Source organism: Ictidomys tridecemlineatus, chromosome 5 (genome assembly GCF_052094955.1).
Source record: "Ictidomys tridecemlineatus isolate mIctTri1 chromosome 5, mIctTri1.hap1, whole genome shotgun sequence".
Taxonomy (NCBI): Eukaryota; Metazoa; Chordata; class Mammalia; order Rodentia; family Sciuridae; genus Ictidomys; species Ictidomys tridecemlineatus.
In genome coordinates, this window is record NC_135481.1 from 143,030,551 (window position 1) to 143,045,249 (window position 14,699).

A 14,699-nucleotide genomic window follows, 5' to 3' on the forward strand; every position below is an offset into this window, starting at 1 on the left:
TAGTATCAATTACTCTCTACTCTCAACAAAGTAGAAGAAATCATTAGAATGAGGAGATAAATGGAAGTGTAAAAAGACTGAAAGAGTGTCTAAAAATAAAACTAAAATGTCTGAGATGAAAGTTACATTGTATTGTATTAATAGCAGAGAAGACATTGCAGGAGAAAACATTAATCAACCTGAACAGTAGAAATTGAAACTCTCCAGGGTTGGGGGTATAGCTCAATGGTAGGGCACTCGCGTGGCATGTGCAAAGCCCTGGGTTCAATCCCAAGAACTGAAAAAAAAAAAAGAAATAGAAATAATCCAAAATGAAAGAAACACCCAGAGAAAAGAAGCTTGAGGGGAAATAACAAACAGAGCACTTGTGAACATTCAGACAATATTCAGGGACCTGACATATCTGTAACTGACATTCAAAAAGGAAAAGCAAGGAGGGCATGAGAAAATATTTGAAGAAATAATGATCAGGACATTTTTCATCAGATCCAAACTTTATGAAAATTAAAAATTCACAGATTCAAAAGTTCAACAAGATTTAAGCAGATAATTGATTGATCAGACATTTATCATATCCTTGTTGTGCTTGTTAGGTGGGAAGGACAGCCTCTCCATCAACTCTGGTTATCCCATCCTCCTGGTTTCCAAGTCCTTGTGCAGTTACTTCCCTTGCATATTCAATGAGTTTATTGAGTTTTATCTTGTGAATAGATTACGGGATGGGGTGTCATTGCCAAAATTAGGATGTAAAATGATGGCAACTTCTATCTTCAGGTTTCTCTTATGTTTTCTCTTTTTCCCATGCTTTTGCCTCTCTCTCTCTCTCTCTCTCTCTCTCTCTCTCTCTCTCTCTCTCATTATTGGTTACCACAACATGAAAACTACAATATTTGAAAAGAATGTAACATTTATTAACAGTAGATAGGACACTGCAGGAAAATATCATCAACTTCTTGCATCTGTGAGTTTACAACTTTCAGAAAGTTTGCATCTGATGAAAAAAGTTTCATAAAATATGACATACATGTAGCAAGGAACCGAATCCTACCACCACTTATGTGTGAGTTTTGTAGCAGATTTGCGGGGTCCAGGTGACCACTGAGATCACCACTGCTCTGGCAGATGACTTCACTACCATCTGGGAGAGCTCCTGAGTCAGAGATACCCACTAGGCCACCCCAGAATTCCTGTTTCACAAAAACTCTTTGATAACAAATGCTCACTGCCTTCAACGGCTGAGTTTTAGGGTTATTTGGTATACCAAAATAGATAATTTTTACATTTCACATAGGTATAATATTTTAAAAACTTATGTTCTATACACTGTCTAGCACTGAGTATGTATTCTAGGCATACTTATAAACAAACACATGTTTAAAAGTTAAGACTGGTATTGAACTATTTCATAAAGGTAGAAGCAGTTGTTCTTGAGTGAAATATTTTCAGGTTGGAATCTATATTACTCTGGGGATTACTGATAGCTTTTGGTTGAGGAATGAGGGAATTCTTTGAGAAGAAGACAGCATTTTTACAGGCATTGGAAAAAATAGATTCTGGATATGTTTCTGTCCATATTTCTTTCTAGAAAAAGTAAGAGTGAAATGGGAGGAGAGGTGGGAAGTCAAAGGCTATGTATAGGAAATAAAAATGGAAGACAGTGTAAGAAAACAAGAATAAAAATTTAGTCAAGGAAATAAAAGACTTTTTTTGCAGAGATAACTAATTTTCTCGGGAGCTTATGTCAGGTGGATCTTGATATTAAAACAAAACATCAATTCTTGCATATTCTTGCAAAAATATCTTGTAATAATAACTGTAAAATAGTTATTTTTAATATTATACTCTTTTTAGGAACAATGGGCATATGCCTCTACCTGAGTTGCATTTATAGAGATGAGCTAATGAGTTTCCATATTCTTAGAGGATAATGCAGTCAGGTAGAGTACAATGGTAGCCTACATATCCCTTCATTAAGCAGAGTATTGCTTCACTGCAAAAAGCTGCAGTGACTGCCACACCTTGAGGGAGGTGTGAGTCCAAAGAAGAAAAATCCATTTTCTTGTCTGACTGACATTGTGGCAACAGAGTATGAACTCTGATTTATATTGGATTCATTATCCTCACTCCTGACATAATCAGGCCATTCCCTTTAACTTTGTTGCTATCTTATTTATGCTAGCCTTCTGATCTCCTGGTTTTGATGACCTATAGTAGTTCTCCTTGCCAATTTAAGTTCCAGCTTGGTTCCCCCCACCGTTCATTGATCACTGGCTTTCTCATTTTTAATTTCCACCCTTCTGACTTGCAGTCACACTTTTCATAGGGCTGCTAATTCTGCCCTTCATTTTCCTGCCACGTGTCATATTCGGTTACTGTGGAAGTTTCCAGCTCGCAGAGGACACAAGACCCCCTGGAGCACACCTTGCTACAACAGGTACTTCCCAACTACAAAAAAACCAGGAGTGACCCACAGGATGATGTCACCAGAAACATTTGAAATTCTGGTCCGGGACTCCACTTCTAACTCTCAGAAGATACTCTAACAAAGTCATGATTCAGTAATATGCTAAAATATTACTGAAATCACATGATGACATTAGGATCTGCTTGGTTCTCAAGAGAAAGGATTATTTTTCATTGCTGGAAAGATAAGTCTTTTCAGAGCCCAGTCGTTCCAGACACAAAACTTAACAAAAACACAGCATGGTTTCTTCTGTATGAGCATGTAGCTCTCTTATTTTGTGGTTTTCCTGAGCATATTTTACCAGTGAATGTGCATGGGTGAAGTATATGCAGTTTGAAATATAAGGCTGGGCTTTTCAAATGAAAGGTACTCAGGTGGAACAATTATGCAAGTTCAGCAAGTACAGCTTAAATTTCACCATAACCCATGACGGATAAGGAGTCAGGTCACATGCTGCAGCAGGGTAGGTGCAAAGGTCATTGTGAAAATTTAAAAATGACAGCTATAGATCTCTGACAGCAAATCTGCCAGGAAGTCCTCTTCCCTTTAAAGCAGCTACTTGATTGAATAGGGGTTTTCCTTATTTTTTCTTCACTTAAAATTGATGAACCATAACTTTAAGTAAATATGCTTTTTGAAAGAATTATGTCTTTTAAGGGAGTGTATAATTTTTTTTTTTTACATTTAGATGATGCTTCACAAGAGGGTAAAAGAAAAGATTGCTGGAAATTTAAAAAAAATAATTTAGTTTTCAGGTCAGATTTCTTAGCTCTTTCAGTCTTTATTTGGGGACCCAGATTTTCTCAGAAAGTAGCAACAATACTCATTGTAGAGTTATACTTAAAGATAAGTGTGTCAGGTAATTGTACACCAAGTGAGCTTGAAAATATTATTATTAGGTCCTTAATGAGGCTCCATCTATTTTCTGACTACTTTCAATCATTAATTAGTGATTCTGTACTTTCTTTGTAGGTCTTCATTACAGTCTGTAATTGAAGCCTGGATGAATTAGAACTTCTTCAAATTATATGTCCCACACAGTCACAAAAAGAGACTAGAGATGTCAAGTCCAAAATTTGGTAATGTCCTCAGGCATAAGCATAGTTATTATTTCTCCCTATGTGTTTGCATTTTAAATTTCTGATTGAATAAACAATTGTGGAAATATTACCAGGCCTAGCTTCATTCCCTGAATTGATCTTCGCCTGCCAATTGAGCCTATGCACATCCTAGGGGTATAAGCTGGGTTTCACCCATCAGGACCCTTTCCCTTAGACCTTGGGGCTTCCTGGAATCACGATTCTTATAATTCCCCTTATTTGATATCTGGACTCCTGCACTTGACTCTTGTCAGATTCTGTGGGTGACCCCAGCAGACCTACTTTCCTCTGACACTCTAGGTCCTTATTTATTTACATGTCTTTCCTCTGAGCCAAATGGTTCCTTGGAGGGCAGCAGCCACCATGTTTTATATCCATAGTGTTGATCATAGAGCTTGATGCATTGATTTTGAGAGGACACACACTAGTCACCTGGCTTCTGGCCACCGGCCCAGGTTTCACTGTATGTGAATTTGAATGTCTTTGGGTGGGTGTGCCTTCTATTGTTTGTGATAGTCTTTGTTTTTTTTATATGTGATCACAGTCAAGCATTTATTTTATGAGCCTGGCCTTCATTGGCATCCTCATTTGTGGTCTGGTTGTAGCTGCTAGCATATGTTAGTTATGTGAAAGACAATATCAATCAATGTGCTGCTTATTGCTTGGAGACTTGATTATTACACAGTCTTGAAAATTTCTCTATTTTTATCTCAGACTTAGGGGAATAAAAGTAGACGGAGATAACTCCAATATACAATGTACAAATTAAAAAATTTTGAAAATATGTCAGGAGTGGGCCACTCAGCATTCTAGCAGCCCAATTAGAGAGAAAACAAGTTCACTTCTGATATTTGCAAAACCCAGAGGATGCAAACAAACCAGCTACCATGAGAAAGCCTAAGATTTCTGTTCTTAAGTGACAACTTCAACTTCAGATCATTTTAAAACACACACTGCAATTTTAAGAAATAGACCCTAACCAACAGTCCAAAAGCAGATTCAACAATCTATCTCTCAAGGATGATTCTTCATATGCCCATCACTGTTGCCAATGGTGACACATTAGATATTATTCAGTAAAACAATTGAGCCCACAGTAATTTTGTATAATAGGAATCTCTCTCCTGGATAAGGTATTGGCAGGGTGGGGGAATTTAGGAATCAAATAGATGGAATTTAGGACATCAAATAGAAAACAGCTGATGCTAAAGGAGTAGTCTTGAGCAAGGCAAATATCACTCCAAAAAGTCAATTTCATTATGCTTTACCCATCTGATGCATGTGAGACTAATTCTTTTAAGATACAGCTTTCATGTTTCTTATAATCTTCACTTTTTCAAAGCAACCAGTACCAGATGTTCATCTTGGCCATAAAAAAATTTCATCCAGTAAAAGGTTAATATCCATAAAACTTGAATGTAGAACAACTTACTATCTGCAAGCATTTTTTTTAGCCAATCAGCTTGTGTTAAATACATGTCTAGGTATTTAAAAAAACTTGCTACATAGAAATATCATTAAAGTAATTAAATGCTGGTGTTTGTTTCCATAAAAAAAGATTTTATAATAAGGCTTTTTTTCCTGAGTAATTAGAAAACAAAATGCATTTTTAGTTAGGGCCCCATTTTTGTTCAGGAGAGTGAAGACTGCAGGAAAAACACATAGCTAATAAGTGACAGAGTCAGGTCAGAAGTGAGCCACTAAATTTGGTCTTCACACCTGCCACTATAAAAAGGAGATGACATGATGATTATACAATAGAAAAATAAAAGAACCTGAGTCAATATGATAACAAAGACCATTTGCACCATCCATAAAAGGAATGCCCCTTTTCTCTATACCATGTAATGAAGTGCATAAACTTCCTTATAGCACACACTAAACATCTGCTACTTGGTCAACAGAATAAATTTTGCCTTAACCATCACATTTGTTTCGCCTCCTGTTAGATCTAGATCTACATGTTTATGTCTAAATTGTTTTTCTTCTTTTGTTTTTATTGGCTCAGAAATGCTGAGAAGCACCAATGAAGAAAAATATGACGGATGCTAAGTGCCAAGAATTTGTATCACAGCTGGCATTGGTAGCAGAGTTTAGACAGCTTTCTCTTGGAAATTGAAGGGACTTGTTCTCTCAAGAAAAGCCCTTCATTTTCCACTTGGAGCTAGGCAGAATTGCCTGCATGGTCAACTCTGGTAGAATGATGCAAGGTGGTCCTTTGTGGTTCCCTCTGAGCAAAGAAGAGTCAGAATTCTAGCTTGTATGTATGTATACCCAGGGTATTCTTTCTGTTAGAAAAGACGGCTCCATTCCCATCATCACAGATTCTGGGTGACTGTAGCAATTGTAGCTTGCCCCATTTAAACTGCTCTGGCTCATTCAAAGCTAAAACAGGAACAACAACATTGCTAAGATACTTCCACTGCACTGCTTCTGAATGCACACAGAATGTATCACATCTCTGGTGCTGCAAAGGATGTGATGCAAAAGAGTACATGGGGAATGCAGAAGACATCTGCTATTGAAAATTTAAAAAGACAGGCACTGTTATTAAATAGCCATGCAACCAAATATGCACTAAGATTTAAAAGCAATTTTGTCAGGAAATAGGAAATCTCCACCTCAGTCATCACAATGACAACAGTGCTGTTTCTTGAGAGGCCAACTACATTGTGAATTAGGTGAATTATGAAGGCCAGAGGGAGAAGGTTGCCTATTGTAAATTCAGGAAGTATTTATTATTATTTTTTTAAAAAGTAACAACTGACATCATTGACAAGTGCTCATTGTGTAAGACTTGGATCAAAACCTGTTTAAATTAAAAAAAAATTCAATAGGACAATAGCATATTAAAAATTGATCAGCCATATACATGAGCCCAGCTGCTGTTCTAATTGCTGCTGTGGTTATGCAGCAAACTTCAACTAGTAAATGTGACATTATTATTCCCTACGTGAAACACACTGCTAAAGGAGGCGTGTAACATATTGGGCTAATTAAAAGACAAAAGAGACCCGAAAACCCAAGGAAGCTGGACAGATGACCTTGCGTGTGGTGGGGAGAGTATCACCATAGATATCTGTTTCACTTTCTATAACATTTAATGATTGCAAAATGCTGGTAGTCATTTTTTACTTGTGGTTGGGCTGCCGGAACCACAGAACAGGAACTTCACCAGAGCAGGAGTCAGAGGGAAAAAGCTTTTAGTGTGGGATGGCTTACTATTTTAATTCATTTATATTATTACTCAGCTTTAAAGGTATGGTTGCTTCTTCTCCTGCATTGTTCTTTTTCTTCTTCTTTTTAGACTCTATGTTCTCTAATTATCTCTCTTCACTGGGAGGGAATGTAACCTTTAACACATTGAAAAAAGCGTAGATTTGCCATGGGCCTCAGCTTGCTCTGACTTGGCTGGGAACTTGATTCCTACCTTCTGGCAGATTATTTCATGGTTCTGAGGCTAGTTCTTCACCTTAAAGCAGAGATATTATCAACTGTCTCACAGGTTCATAAAAATTAAATAAGATTGTTTCATGCCAAGCTCAGAGACTGGTGCAAAGTTGTCTTCCTCAATGACAGCTGTAAGTGGGAATTTTTATTGTAATACACTTCTTTTTCTACTATTTCTTCCTACATCCTGTTTTCTCAAATTTAAACCCATTCCCTATCCTCTATATTAGTATGTGTTATCATTTAGCTAAACTTTATTAAATGGTTACTGTGGGCCAGCACACTGACTTCATTATTTCTCTGAATATATGTGAATATATTTCAATCATAATTGATTAAAGGGAAAATTGGAGTTCAGGGTAGTTAAGTGAACTCTCCTATTTACATGATTAGTTGCCCAGCAAGGATTTGATTTGACGCCTTTCTGATTCCAGAACCTAAGCTCTTAATCATCAGTTACACCAATTAAACTCCTCTCACTTTACAGACCTCCCCATTCCCAGAACAATCTATAAGATGCCTGGTTTTATGTCACACCAGCCTGTTTCTCTTGTATCTAGTTTCTTTTTCTTTTTAAATTATTTTTTTAATTTATATGACAGGAGAATGCATTACAATTCATATTACACTTACAGAGCACAATTTTTCATATCTCTGGTTAAGTTCAAAACTACTGTTTCTTGGGACTGAGCCCTCAAAGCAGGCATCTAACCTGCATGTCTCCTCCAAAGCCACCCAACACCTGACACAGCATAGAATCAGGGCTCAGTAAATTCGGGCTCATGAATATATAGGAAAAGGAACTGACCAAGCACCAAAGGGTGCAAACTGCAATAAAAAGAAAGGAATAAGGAAGGAAGAAAGGGAAGTGCAAGAGTAACAAAAGGCAAATATTTATGGGCCACCTTAGTGGCCCATAAATATTTGACAAGAGTCTTTGGGGGCCTCTGGGAATACCCAACTCGCTGGGCCCACAAGGCAGCCTTATTTTTATACATGAGGAACTAAGATTCAGAAAGCATATCTCTGTAGATTTGGGTGACTGACTTCCAACCTCGATCGCTCAAACGTGGCACGGGTTTAACAAGGCCGCCAAGCTTGGAAACACCTCTTTCTAGAGTGAGGGCGTTAAAGAGAGAACCGATTTTCTGTCCGCTGATCTTTTAGGGACCTGCTGAAAGTACCAGCGAAGACAGGTTTTTAGACGTTTGCAGGTCACATTTGTCCTTTCGGACTTTTTGGACACACCTTTCTCTTCCTGTAGATCAACCCAGACGAATGATTTGCAAGTAATCACTGTTTCTACGCCCAGCCAGTGCCCAGCACCGAGCCCCGGCGCCTTCACGTAACACCTGGCAAAGCAGCTCGCAGCTGCGCCCGCGCTAGGCTCAGAGGCTTCTCAAAGGTGACGCGCGGCCGCCTCCTCCCCTTTAAGGCGGGGCTCGCAAGGGGGTGCCGAGGAAGTCCCGCGGCGCTCCGCAACGCCCTGCCCTCGCTGCGTAAGGGCTGCTCCCTAAGCTCGGGAGCGGCAAACAGTGCCACAGCCACGGCAGATCCCGCGCAGGTAAGGGGCGCGTGACTACCCTGCTCTGCAGCCCCTGGGACGCAGCGTAGGACAGGTGAGTGTGGTGCGGGGCTCACCTGGCAGCACAGCAGGTTCGCCGCCTGCTCTCTCCTAGGGGTGGGCGTCAGATCTCAACCCAAGCAGGGAGTTAATAGACCTTGAGGGTCCAGGATGGGAATGTAGCGGAGCTATTGCCCTCCCTTGTAGCTACTGGTTCAGGAGTGTCCTGTGGACGACAGAAATGCAAAGCTTGGAGTGCAAAAGAGCCCGTGAGAGGAGGGCAGCCTGCTTCAGGATTTCTTTGCATTTTAAAGGCCAGACATTGGGTCTTCCCCAGGCGCAAAGGTATTAGTCACTTCTCTGCCGTGGCCTGGAATCTCTGTAGAGGTCATTCCCTCCCTGGAAGGTTTTGATGCGCTCGCTTTCTGGAACTGCAGAGAATCAACTTTGGTTCCTTGTGTTGACGTTTATCCAGTTAAAGGGGAGCAGAAAACCCTAGGTTAAGAGCAAAATTTGCAGTCTTAATCATATTACAAGGAAGAAGAAAACGATGATGGCGATGTTCCTTTAAAGTCGTTTATTTCTTCAGTCAGTACTTCAGTGCACTGCTCATTTGTTAGGTAGTGCCGCTGATGGCTTTAAAATGATTGAATTTCCGTAGAACGGGTTTCCTTTGGTCTGATTGAACTTTTGTGCGATGTCTGAGGGTTTCAGCCTCCTCTGGATGGTTATATGAGTATGCTCAAGTGTGCTTGGCTGGGCATTTATAGATGTCAAAGAGCTGCTTGGTGAACCTTGGGACCTTAGAACACTGGTTTCAGTGACATGCAGAATTCAGTCACCATTTATTGAGGGATTTTAAGGATTGTGCATTCATGTTTTAACTTGAATCAGCAACATTTGAATTGAACAAATATTGGTTGTATGTCTGTTAAGAGCAAACCTCTGCTGTGCTGTTTAGTAGTACAGGTGTTGACACAAAGGGGTAATTTAGGGCATTTATTCCTTACAGGTGGGTGTTCAGAATAAGATTAATGGCATGTTATGCTTTGCCTCCCATCCAGCATCTCATTATATGCTGGTAAACAGTATCTAAGTGCAGGGAAAATGTAGTTCTTTGACTGTATGGGTTATTAGCTTGATCACTCATCCACAGCAACAGGAATTATGAATTATTGAAATCAACTATGGGTCTGAAAGTGTAGCTCAATGGTAAATCACTGAACTAACATGTTTGAGACCCTGGGTACCACCCCAGTACTGAAAAATAAAATCAATCATGTGCCATGCTAAACAGTTTGTCTTATGGTTTAAAATATACAAATAGATATTACTTCCCTGTGCAGATGAAAAACTGAGGAAGGGAGCAATTCAATAATTTGTACAAGGTAACTGACCCAGGAATTGAATGTGAATATATCTGAGTGCTATTTTAATTTGATATTCCATGCAGCTGTGACGGGAGATAGTATAAATCTGACAGATTTACTGGAAATTGGAATTCAAATTTAAATTCATAAAATTCACCTCCTGGGGTTTAGTTTGTCATAAATAAAATGAGCATTGTTTTCTTTGTACTTGTGCAGTTACTATGACCTACCTGAGACAAGTAGATAAATAGCTATTTTTCTCAGTTTGTTTTCAAACTGAAAATTTTTAGTTTGTCATGTCTTTCTTAACATTTTTAAAGTGCTAATATATCCAAGTGGGGTCAATTAGTAAAACTGCTGTTACAAATTGAATGAAGAGTTGATTTTTATTGTATTCACATGCACATATTTTAGGTTGTTTTCTTTCCATGCCTGTAAAGTGACTAGAAACTACTGTTGTTACCTAGAACAGACTGTGCGTAAACCTATATTGATCAACATATCTAATATTTAATTAATTAATTTTAAAATTTTGATTCTAATATTTATTTTTAAAGACTATATTTATTTTTCCTCAAAGTTATCTTAAGCAATATAAGGTACAGCAATGGCAGATTTAGCAAAACATCCTAAAGTTACTGATTTGTTTTTGGGGTAAATGATTCATAACAACTGATATCTTAAAGTGCAAGTAAATTTCAGAAGTGATTCTTAAATTAAAATTATTACACTGTATAGTATGAGAGTTTTACTATCACTAAGAATTTATAATATTTCCTGACATAGAGGACACTTGCTTTCTTGAAACTGTCTCATAATGGTTTGTGATTACACTCAAAAAATCAGAGTTTAATATTTAAATATTTTGGGCTGGGGATGTGGCTCAAGTGGTAGCGCGCTCGCCTGGCATGCATGTGGCTCGAGTTTGATCCTCAGCACTACATACAAAGAAAGATGTTGTGTCCCCTGAAAACTGAAAAAAATAAATATTAAAAATTAAAAAAAGTGATCTGACTTTCAAAAACAATATTTATATATTTTGAGATGTCAGTGGTTAACTGTTGCCTGTGTGGAGAGGATCAGGTAGAATATCTTACCTGGATCATTCTTGGCATGGATGTGTGTGTGTGTGTGTGTGTGTGTGTGTGTGTATGTTTCTTTGGCAGAGAAATCAATAAGACACTTAAAGTATTCTATAGGAGGTGTTTATAAAAGAGTTCTTGGCTTGGTTCTGGTATAAGGGAAGAAAGAGGGTCAAGATGGGTGAAAATTTCAAGAAATTTCTAGAAAATCCAAAAGATCAAGGAGCAGAATATGTAGAAGTGTGTGAAGCTGCTGATGCAAGCTTTGTGACTCCTGGTAGGTAAGCAATTTGGTGGCCCTCTTTAAAAATTTAATAAAAATTGGGTATAAAGGTATGTATTAATTTAAAAGGAGAAAAAAAGAGATTTTAAAAAATCTTGTGAGAAATACATGACTTTGCCAACCAAGATCTGATTGGGCAATTCACCAGAAATGTTTACACAGAAATGCTTCCTGATTGCAGTCTGGCTTCTCCTCTCCTGATAATACTGAGCATCTTCCAGCAGCTTGTTGTTCCCGTGGGGGCCTATGCTGATGAAAAGCCTAAAGCTGAAGCTCTGTTACTTTCAAAGAGAGGGAAAGTTGTGGTTGGAGGCAACGGACTCCTGGACCTTGGAGCAGAGAAGAGACTCCTGGGTGGGGTAGCCGAGATCACGGGCTCCCCAGGAACTCTGGGCACTCCTGTCCAGTGAACAACTGGGATCTGATCTCTAAGACCTTCCAGGTTATTGGTTCACAGGGATGTGTTTGGCCATTGGCTCTCCAGAATTTCTTTCAGTCACTATTTATTGAGGATCTTCTGTGTCTCAAGTACTAAGTAAAGTCCTAATTGTTAGGGACTTCTAGTCTGGTGGAACTGATTTCATTGACCACAGTGCATTGCATTGTTTTAAGATTCTGCACAAAGTGACCATGGGAGCTGTTGTTTGGCTTTTCATGCTCAATCCTTTTGGAGATATTGGTGTACTTACTGAGATGGAGTCCAGGAAGGGCATTCTAAGGTGGGCAAAAGGCCATAGAAAGCCCTGTGGGTTTGTAGCTGCCTGTTGTCCTCTAGTAGTAGTGTTAAATTTCTCGCTGTTCCTCCAGAGAAGCAGCATCTATATACCTGAGATTAATTTGTTAAACATGCATGTTCTAGCCAGGTACCATGTCGCATACCTATAATCCCAGTGGCTCAGGAGGCTGAAACAGGAGGATGGCGAGCGCAAACAGCCTCAGCAGTTTATCAAGGCTCTAAGCAAATCAGTAAGACTCTGTCTTGAAATAAACTTAAAAAAAAAAAAATGGCTGGGGATGTGGCTCAGTGTTAAAGTTCCCCTGAATTCAATATCTGCTACTAAAAAAGAAAAAGAAAAAAAGATGTTCTCAGGCCCCATTCTGGAGCACAGAAGAACAGAAGTCTATTTTAAGAAGCCACTGGCCACTGGATGATGCTGATACATGATAAAGACTGAGAACCATTGCTTCTAAAGTTTAAGAGAACTGGTTGGGCATGGAATCCCTTGGGAAGATTGAAGGCAGGAAGTAAAAATGATATTATATTATTATAGTCATACAGGTTAAGCATCCATAATCTGAAAATCATAATTCCAAAATCCTCCAAAATCTGAAACTTTCTGAGTGCTGCCTTGATGCCATAAGTAAGATGCCATGAAACTGTTTCATGCACTAAATTATTTAAAATGTCATGTAAACTTACCTTAAGGGTATGTGCATATGAAAAAATTAAGAGTTTTGTGTTTAGACTTGAGTCTTATCACTAAGAGATCTCATTAAATGTACAAATATGCTAAAATCTGAAAAAAATTCAAAATACTCTGGTCCCAAGAATTTCAGATAAAGGAAATTTTCTCCTTTTTTTAAAAAAAGTAATCTGTATTTCTCTCACTAACGTGTATTGAGCACCCATGCTCTGAAAATATTAACTCTTAATCATCAGCACAATACCAAGATGAGGCAGGGCTCTTGACATTTTTATTTAGATGTGAGACAACTGAGGCAGAGAGCAGCAAAGAGAATTTACCATGGTCACACAGTTGGAAAGTGACTCAGTCAGGATTTAAGCACAGGAAGTCTGGTTCCAGAACTTTCTATCTGGTCCTGCTTCATGCTCAAGTTGGATGTTGGCATTGGGCAAGAGGTCTGGAAGGCAGGCTTGAGACGCCTTTTTGAACAATCCTAGTCATTTCCTGAACACTTAGTTTTCATGAGCTTTTCTTTAGGAACAAATTCTCAGATTTGAAAGAAGAAATGTTGTTATTCGACTCTAATGCAAACTTTAAAAATTTCATGAGTAAATGGACATAACTTCATACACATGAAAACCATGGGAGTGTCTCTCCTATCACCTCATTATCATAGGCTCATTTGAGTGCCCCAGTGAAGTGCCACATGGATGATTGTGGAAGATGGCCTTGTTTAGGATGCTGAGATTTAGTCTGGATATTAACTCCCTCTAAAAGCTATCCTCTTTTCCTGGCCACAGAGCAATTCCATGTGATGTTGTGTTTATCCCTTATATGTGGGCAGGCATCGAGAAGTGCTGGGCCTTGCATTTTCAGTATATATTTTTCCTGAAAACAAATTCTATACATTTTATCACAGTCTAACTCCACAGTGTCAGGCAGCATAAGTAAGACTGAATATGGATTAATGTAAATGTGGGAGCCTGTAAGTGTTGATTTGCCCTTGGGTGTGAACTTCAGAGTACTGTCTTCACTTTTCCTACAGAGATGAATAACTGGAGTTCATGGTGAACAGCAGAATCTGAGCACCAGTTGTATCATTCACACATTCTTTCCTTTGCGCGGTGACTGATTGCCTGCTAGTTGTGCTGAGTGTTATGTTAGGCATCAGAAGCAGGTACGGGTATGTTCAGGACAGACAACATCCTTCTGGAATAGCAGAGAAGTACTTGCCGTGCAGTATTTGTTACAAGGAACAGAATTAGAGACACTTTCCGTGAGAAAGGAGTTAAGCTATTGTCTTTTAGGAGTGATGTTATTTGGATTGGCTTAAGGCAGTAGGGAAGCAGAGGTGTTGAAGGAATTAAGAGAATTCCAGGAAATTGCAAGGGTGACCAGGTGATGAGAAGGAGGGAAGTATTGGCTCTGTGAATCAGGTTTGTGCCAATAAACAGGGGAGGTCTGTGTGCAGAGAATGACGACTTTCATGGACCACTATCAGTTTGAAATGTCTGTATGACCTCGTGGTGGTTGAACAATTGGATCAGTAAGGTTCTGAAGTCCAGGAAGGAGGCTGGCATTGCAGAAATTTGAAAGAATTGGTCTTCAGGTGGTATTGAATAATTGACTAATTATTAACGATTGGCTATAATAACTAAATAATTATCAACTGATTAAACTAAATGCCAACTGATAGAATATTACAACTGAATCACTTAACTGATTTTATAACATCAACAATTACATGATGGAGAATATAAGAGAAGCAGGTTGCACAGGAAATTTGGACCTTTCTCATTCTGGCTAGGAAAAATGCATTCCTCCTCCTTTGATATCAAAGGTGAAGGTTTACTCCTCATATTTTAGCAGACAGAGATGAATTTTCCACACTTTTGGCCTTTCACTTGTCTGAGAGCCTGAGGTCTGACTAGTGGAAGGAGGTTCACAACATGGAAAAGCAAACAAGAACCCAGTGAACAA

The 14,699-nt window shown here is 38.8% G+C and overlaps 1 protein-coding gene across 4 annotated transcripts in view; it reads left to right on the top strand.

The window, feature by feature from the left end:
• Positions 1-8,431: 8,431 nt before the first annotated feature.
• The window catches only part of Mctp2 (multiple C2 and transmembrane domain containing 2), a 220,093-nt gene continuing 213,825 nt past the window's right edge, over positions 8,432-14,699 (top strand). The window contains exon 1 of one of the 4 annotated variants that reach the window (XM_078051223.1): positions 8,432-8,578. The gene's annotated coding sequence lies outside the window, so the exon portion shown is untranslated. Of the gene's footprint in view, positions 8,634-14,699 lie in introns of all 4 variants that reach the window. The other 3 variants (XM_078051226.1, XM_078051224.1, XM_005320102.5) reach the window with 3 other exon arrangements.